Source organism: Somniosus microcephalus, chromosome 1 (assembly GCF_052327205.1).
Source record: "Somniosus microcephalus isolate GS21.2 chromosome 1, FLI_Smic_1.0, whole genome shotgun sequence".
Lineage (NCBI taxonomy): Eukaryota > Metazoa > Chordata > Chondrichthyes > Squaliformes > Somniosidae > Somniosus > Somniosus microcephalus.
The window spans coordinates 408,606,503-408,614,277 of NC_140987.1; positions in this window are offsets into that span (position 1 = coordinate 408,606,503).

Here is a 7,775-nt window from a genome sequence, read left to right on the forward strand (position 1 = left end):
TGCTCCTGTAGTAATTTTTTCCTGTGTAGATTTTTGTGCTCAAAGTGAAGGATGTCACTGCTGGGGGAAAGTAGTATTTTCTATTTCAGACACTGTCAGGATTAAAAATTCCCAGGTCAGGTATAACGGGTTAGATGGAGAGTAAAACCTCAGCTCCGAACTCGGGAACTACTGAACGTTTTTCATTTCCCATTTTTGAGTGAGATGGCTAGGTAGTGCAAGTTTTATGCTGTGACCCTACGCCCAATAGGAACTAAGTAATGTCTGTCCAGTTTCACTAGCGTAGGACTGTTGCAGCCAATGGTCAGAATCATAGAATAGTAACGCAAGAAATCACACAACACCAGGTTATAGTCCAACAGCTTTATTTGAAATCACAAGCTTTTGGAGCGCTGCTCCTTCGTCGGGTGAAGTGGAGAGATGCATAAAAACACAGCTTATATAGTCAGAGAATAATGTCAGATGTTTACAGGTAATCTTTCTAACTGCCATTTATCACACCTCGGCAGAGAGATAATCACAGCAATTAAAGGTGTAAATGGTGTCCAAACAGGTCAGTCAGGAAAACATTACATCAAAGAACAATGAGGTGGGGTCACAAGGGGTCAAATGTTGCAGATGCTGGGGTCTGTATGAAAAACAAAAAAAGACAAAAAACATTTTTTTTGCTGGAAATCACAGCAGGTCCGGCCGCATCTGTGTAGAGAGAACAAGCCAACGACGACTCGAGTCTGGATGACTACGTCAGGTGGGGTTACATGTAGCATGACATGAACACAAGATCCCGGTTGAGGCCGTCCTCATGGGTGTGGAACTTGGCTATCAGTTTCTGCTCGACGATTTTGCGTTGCCGTGTGTCTCGAAGGCCGCCTTGGAGAATGCTTACCCGAAGATCGGAGGCTGAATGTCCTTGACTGCTGAAGTGTTTCCCGACTGGGAGGGAACACTCCTGCCTGGCGATTATTGTGCGGTGTCCGTTCATCCGTTGTCACAGTGTCTGCATGGTCTCGCCGATGTACCATGCTCCGGGGCATCCTTTCCTGCAACGTATCCTTTCCTGGCATACATTTTTAAGCATACTCCATCCCACTGCAAGAGAATAGGCTATTTACTGAAATGATGGTTGCTGAAGTGGAGCTGGTGCTGCATGAGATAATTGTGTGTAGGGTTTTCCTCTGCCACTCTATGGCATTATCACCATTGTGCACAATGCCTAGAAGGACATGGAGGCAAGAGTAAGTTTGCAGCAGGCTGGTAGTCACTGGCTGTGCCAACCTATGCTGCCTGTAACTGCAGTTTTCCTGGTAGCAGATGACATAGCTCTGCATCTGGTTCTCTGCTGATCCAGTCCCCTTGTAGTGTGTGCCATCTTTGCTGGTGTGGTCAATGAGGATTTACTAGCTAATCACTGTGCCATATATTTTAACCAGTACTATTAAAAGCCAGATACACTATGATTGAGCACTTCTGAAAAGCCATCCAGCATTACAATTAAGCAGGAATTCTCATATCTTACGGGTGCCATTTGGTCTGCTGTCTCAGCCATCTTTGGTGAATAGGCTCTGCTTGCACTAATTGTCTGCCAAAGAGACATGTAGTCATCTCAGTTGGCAAATGATGGTGTGCAGGTCCTGGCAGGTGGGCACAGAGCACTGTGCAGCCTGACCTGCCTGGCATCCCTTCATTGATCCTTTGCTTTTTCCAAACCTGTCAGATGGGAGATTTCCATTGCGAAAACCATTGGTGTCAAGAAGGCAGTTCACCACCACCTTCTCGAGGGCAATTAGGGATGGGCAATAAATGCTGGCCTTGCCAGCGATGCCCACATCCCACAAATGAATAAAACAAAATAATAATGCTGGGCTAAAAAGCAAAATGACACCAAGTGGCATAAAATCTCACAAAAGTGCCAGCAGGGGAAAAGAAAAACCATGCAGAAATAGCCTTAAAAATGTTGAATGAACCTTTTTTTGCTAGGGCCTTAAACTTACTGTTATATGGAGTTCATCACCTAACAACCCTGGCCATCAATTATAATTATATACCCAACATGTTAACCAGGAAATTACATGGAAGGAGTAATTACATTGCTTCCATGTTGTCTTGGGAAGCTCCCACCTGTTTCAGGCAGGAGCTTCCTGTGGCCACCCACTGGTAATGTCATGCAAAATGAACGGAGACTCAGTGATACAGGGTGCCATTATGTTCATGAGTTGGTGCATATGGGGTGATAGTGATATAAAACTTGACCCAGTTGCAGCTGATTCTCCATACATTCAGATTTGTGTGATCATAGAATGCTGATTACAGTATTTATTTTCTCTCCATTGCCTTTCATGAAGATGTGCTGGCTATGCTCGTGGGCCTTAGTTCTGTTGTGTAAGGCGCTTGGTAAGAGGGTGCAGCAGCATTTCTTTAAGTCAGAGGTTCAAAAACTAGGAATCCATGATTCCACCCCATCTGGAGAATTATGTATTCTAAATTTCTTTCGCGCTAGCATGTTATTTCTGTCTCCTAATATCTTCATTATTAAAACTCTTACATATGGCATGCACTTACTGTCTGCAAACGTTACTTCCTGTAATGTTTATGCCAACATTTATTATGGAAGCTGCCTATGTATTTGGAACCCTTTCTACATATGGACTTAACGTTACAAAATGTTTACATATGTAAACATTTTGTCATTGCTATTTGTTGATGAACCAATCAAATCACTCGATGCTTTGAGAAATTTTCATCCAATTTTTCCTCCGTAGTATCAGTAAGACTTCAAACAAATTTTAAAAAGGCATAAGCAAAATACTGCAGATGCTGGAAATCTGAAATAAAAACAAAAAATGCATGAAATACTCTGCAGGCCAGGCAGCGTCTGTGGAGAGAGAAACAAGAGTTAACGTTTCAGGCCGATGACCTTTCACAGAACTAGAAAAATTAGCGATATAACAGGTTTTAAGCAAGTACAGAGGCAGGGAATGGGGGAGCGGAGGAAAGAACAAAAGGGAAGGTCTGTGATAGGGTGGAAGACAGCAGAGATTAAATGACAAAAGGGATGATGGTGCAAGTGAAAAGGGGATTGTAATGGGACAAGTAAAGAAACAAAAGATGGGTCTAGAGGAGGTGTAAATGGCAATAGCAGAACCATTATCAGCACCTGCTGTCCAAAAAATGCAAGCAGTGGTTATGATTTGAAGTTGTTGAACTCAGTGTTGAGTCCAGAAGGTTGTAAAGTGCCTAATCGAGATGAGGTGCTGTTCTTCGCGCTTCTGTTGAGCTTCATTGGAACAGTGGAGGAGGCTGTGGACAGAGGTCAGAGTGAGATGGTGAATTAAAATGGCAAGCAACTGGAAGCTCAGGGTCACGATCGTGGACAGAATGGAGGTGTTCAGCAAAGCGATCGCGCAATCTGTTTGGTCTCCATAATGTAGAGACTGCAATGTGAGCAGTGAATATAGTATACTAAATTGAAAGAAGTACAAGTAAATTGTTGTTCCACCTGCACCGGGAAGGAGTGCTTAGGGCCCTGGACGGTGGGAAGGGATGAGGTGAAAGGGCAGGTATTGCATCTCCTGCGCTTGCATGGAAAGGTGCTGTGAGAAGGACAGCAGGTGTTTTGGGTGGGGTGGGGTGGATCAGTGTGTCCAGGAATACTGAAAGAAGGGGAGGGGGAAGATGTGTTTGGTGATGGCATTGTGCTGGAGGTGCCAGAAATGCCAGAGGATGATCCGTTGAATGTGGAGGCTGGTGGGGTGAAAGGTGAGGACAAGGGGAACCCTAGCATGGTTTTGGAAGGGAGGGGAAGGGATGAGGGCAGAAGTGCAGGAAGTGGGGTGGACATGGTTGAGGGTCCTGTCAACCACAGGAGAGGAATTCTTAGTTGAGGAAAAAGGAACCAGAAACTTAACTGGAGCAGCCACATAAATACTGTGGCAACAAGAGCAGGTCAGAGGCTAGGTATTCTGTGGCGAGTGTCTCACCTCCTGACTCCCCAAAGCCTTTCCACCATCTATAAGGCACGTCAGGAGTGTGCTGGAATACTCTCTACTTGCCTGGATGAATGCAGCTCCAACAACACTCAAGAAGCTCGACACCATCCAGGACCAAGCAGCCCGCTTGATTGGCACCTCATCCAGCACCTCAAACATTCACTCACTCCACCACCGGCGTACCGTGGCTGCAGTGTGTACCATCTACAAGATGCACTGTAGCAACTTGCCAAGACTTCTTCGGCAGCACCTCCCAAACCCGCGGTCTCTCCCACCTCGAAGGACAAGGGCAGCAGGCGCACGGGAACACCAAGTTCCCCTCCAAGTCACACACCATCTTGACTTGGAAGTATATCGCCGTTCCTTCATCGTCGCTGGGTCAAAATCCTGGAACTCCCTAACAGCACTGTGGGAGTATACTTCACCACACAGACTGCAGTGGCTCACCACCACCTTTGCAAGGGCAACTAGGGATGGGCAATAAATACTGGCCTTGCCAGCGATACCCACATCCCATGAACGAATAAAAAAAAAACATTGGAAGCACTGGTGTGGAAGGTGGCATCATCAGAACAGATGCGATGGAGCCGGAGACACTGGGATGATAAATGTTTCCAGACAGCGGGTGCTGGTAATGGTTCTGCTGTTGCCATTTACAGCTTCTCTACACCCAGCTCATGTTTCTTTACTTGTCCCATTACCATCCCCTTTTGCTTTACACCATCATCGCTTTTATCATTTAATGAGTCCCGCCCTCCACCCATCACAGACCTTCCCTTTTGGGTTTTTTCCCCCCTCCCCCCTTTCCCTGCCTCTGTACTTGCTTGTAAACTGATACGTCTCTAACTTCTTCCAGTTTTGACTAAAGGTCATCAACCTGAAATGTTAACTCTGGTTCTCTCTCCACAAATGCTGCCTGATCTGCTGAGTATTTCCAGCATTTTCTGTTTTTTTTAATTGCCTATCCTGACCAAGCTGATTTGCAATTTTGTGATTATTTTCTATTTTAATCAATGATTCTAGTTCCCAAATTTTGTTTATTGTATTCTGTACATTGATGCACATACATTTTAGTTCAGATTTCCTCATTTCAGCACTTTCTCTTTTTAATTCCTTTCTTTACTACCTTGTTCTGTTTACCCTCTTTAAATCTTTCTATCTCCTTTTTGCCTATACAAGCAGAGCCCACTCATTCTCCCTTTCAAACTACCTACTCTCTTGCTTTTTACACCCCTCCTAATATATTAGTTTAAAACCTCCCCCACTGCTCTAGTTAACTTCCTCACAGGATATTGGTCCCAGCTCTGTTCAGTTGTAGCTCGTCCCCTCAGTACAGCTCCATTCCTGCCCTAAATCTGGTCCCAATGCCTCAGGAATCAGAGCCCTTCCTAGCCACAATGAGTCATAGAATCATAGACTAATACAGCACAGAAGGAGGCCATTCGGACCATCATGCCCGTGCCGGCTCTTTGGTGGAGCTAACCAATTAATCCCACTCCCCTGCGCTTTCCCCGTAGCCCTGTAAATTTTTTCCCTTCAAGTATTTATCCAATTCTCTTTTGAAAGTTACTATTGAGCCTGCTTCCACCACTCTTTCAGACAGTGCTCTCCAGATTACAACAACTCACTGTAAAAAAAATGTTTCCTCATGTTGGCTCTGGTTCTTTTGCCAATCACCTTAAATCTGTGTCCTCTGGTCAATGACCCTTCTGCCACTTGAAACAGTTTCTTCTTATTTTCTCTATCAGAACCAATCATTATTTTGAATACCTCTATCAAATCTCCTCTTAACCCTCTCTGTTCTAAGGAAAACAACACCAGCTTCTCCACATAACTGAAGTCCCTCATCCCTGGTACTATTCTAGCCCCAGCTTCTCCAGTTTCTCCAGATAACAAGTCCCTCATCCTTTGTATCATTCTCGTAAATCTCTTCTGCACCCTCTCTAGCTATACTGTTCCTTGTACTGGTTTGACTATGGCACGGAGATTACTACTTCTTAATCTACTTCCTAACTCGTAGGGCGGGAGGAGGCTCGCGAGGAGTATAAACACTGGCATGGAGCTGTTGGGCTGAATGGTCTCTTTCTGTCCTGTAAATACTATGTAATACTTCTATGTAACTCCTGGAACTCTTCTTAAAGAATCTAAATCCTATCATTCCCTATGGAATGTCTCTTCCTATTCCTCCACCTCAGTAACTTTCAGCATAAGTGAATGCAAAAGGAGACATTACTTGGAATTGTTATTGCCTTGGTTGCTCAAACCATCCGGGAACTCTTGCATCCTGCATAACATGGAGTCGCAGCTGTTCTGCCGTTATAATCCTTTTAAATGTTATCTAACTTTACAATATATAAAAATTAAACATAAGTGGTATAAAGGTCTAAGCAGTGAATCTATAACTATAAAAAATATTGTGGCCTACCCCAATTTAGAGTAAGCTCCCTCCATAATCTCTCCATTTGTTCTGCTCCACCTACTGGTTTACTATTATGCACTCAGACAGTATAATTTGCACACTTATATGCATCAACTACTGTAATCATAAAAAGTGTCACTAACCAGACCTGGCCCTGCAGCTTCAGGCCAAATGCCCTGCAGTGTCAATTTCTGAATTGGGTCAAAATCACCTCAAATGTTTCACACCTTTGTCTTTCACTAAACATTAAAAGCAGGTGGGTGGAAGAGGTGAGTGGGAAAACAATCAAGTAATAGATTCCTGGGGCTTTAACAAAGAATTTAAAAAATGGATCACTTACCTGCTCTCGCCTTTCACTTAAGTGATTCCTTTTGCAAATTATGGAAATGAGTGTTAGTTAAGTAGCAGCAATGGTAATTATTTACCCCCGATGCATTGGTATTTCATTTTTGAGATTTTCTAAGTAATCCTATTTGCAGAACTCCTGTCTGTAAATGTGCTGTAAATTACAACTTCCATTACAGCATTGGTGTGAGGTAGAATGAGGATATCCTTCCAGAGTGCAACTACTTCTTAATTTTGTGATTGATATGCTCAATCTAGAATGGAATCATGAACTATTTTTTTACTTTCTAATTTTTGCAAAGCATAATCATCTTTACCACCCCCCACCCCAAAAAAGCATTTGTCAACGTGTATCCTCAAAGTGTTGACTCATTCCAAGAAGATCTCCTTGACTTGCAGTGCCTTCAATGGCCTGCTTCACCATTTACTGACTTAAGAGGTAAATAATTAATTAATTAGCAAGGGGTCACTTTTGCCAGGACCTCAAGACAGTGGAACTTTCAGTTTACCATCCGCAGTTTTCCTTTGTTCCAACAATTGACTGGCTTTTAAAATCCAAACTAACAACTTCCTGATTGATCTAGTTTTTTCTCCTACTCTTTTCAGTCTTGGTGGTGTTCTGCATTATTGTGACTTGGACCTTCACCTTACTTTTTTCAATGAAATAAAACACTAAACTGGAAAATATTAGACCACTTGTCTCTTATTAGCTAATTTTGGGCTTCAGATATTAGTCAGCTCACTCTGTGCCATTACACTAGGAGGCAAGGAAAGAAGAATTCCACCACATTTAAATTTTATAATATTACTGATGATATAGAGGTACATAAAATATTAAATGATATAGCTACGGTAAATCTAGAGTACTAGCTTAAGGTAAACCAAGGTATTCGAATAAGGGGGCTTATGATAAAAATAGCGAAAGACCAATTTAAGACTGATGTCTGGAAGAATGTGTTCATGCAGATGAAATGGTTAACATTTGGAATGATCTTTTAGATAGAGCAGTGGAAATGAAAACCTTT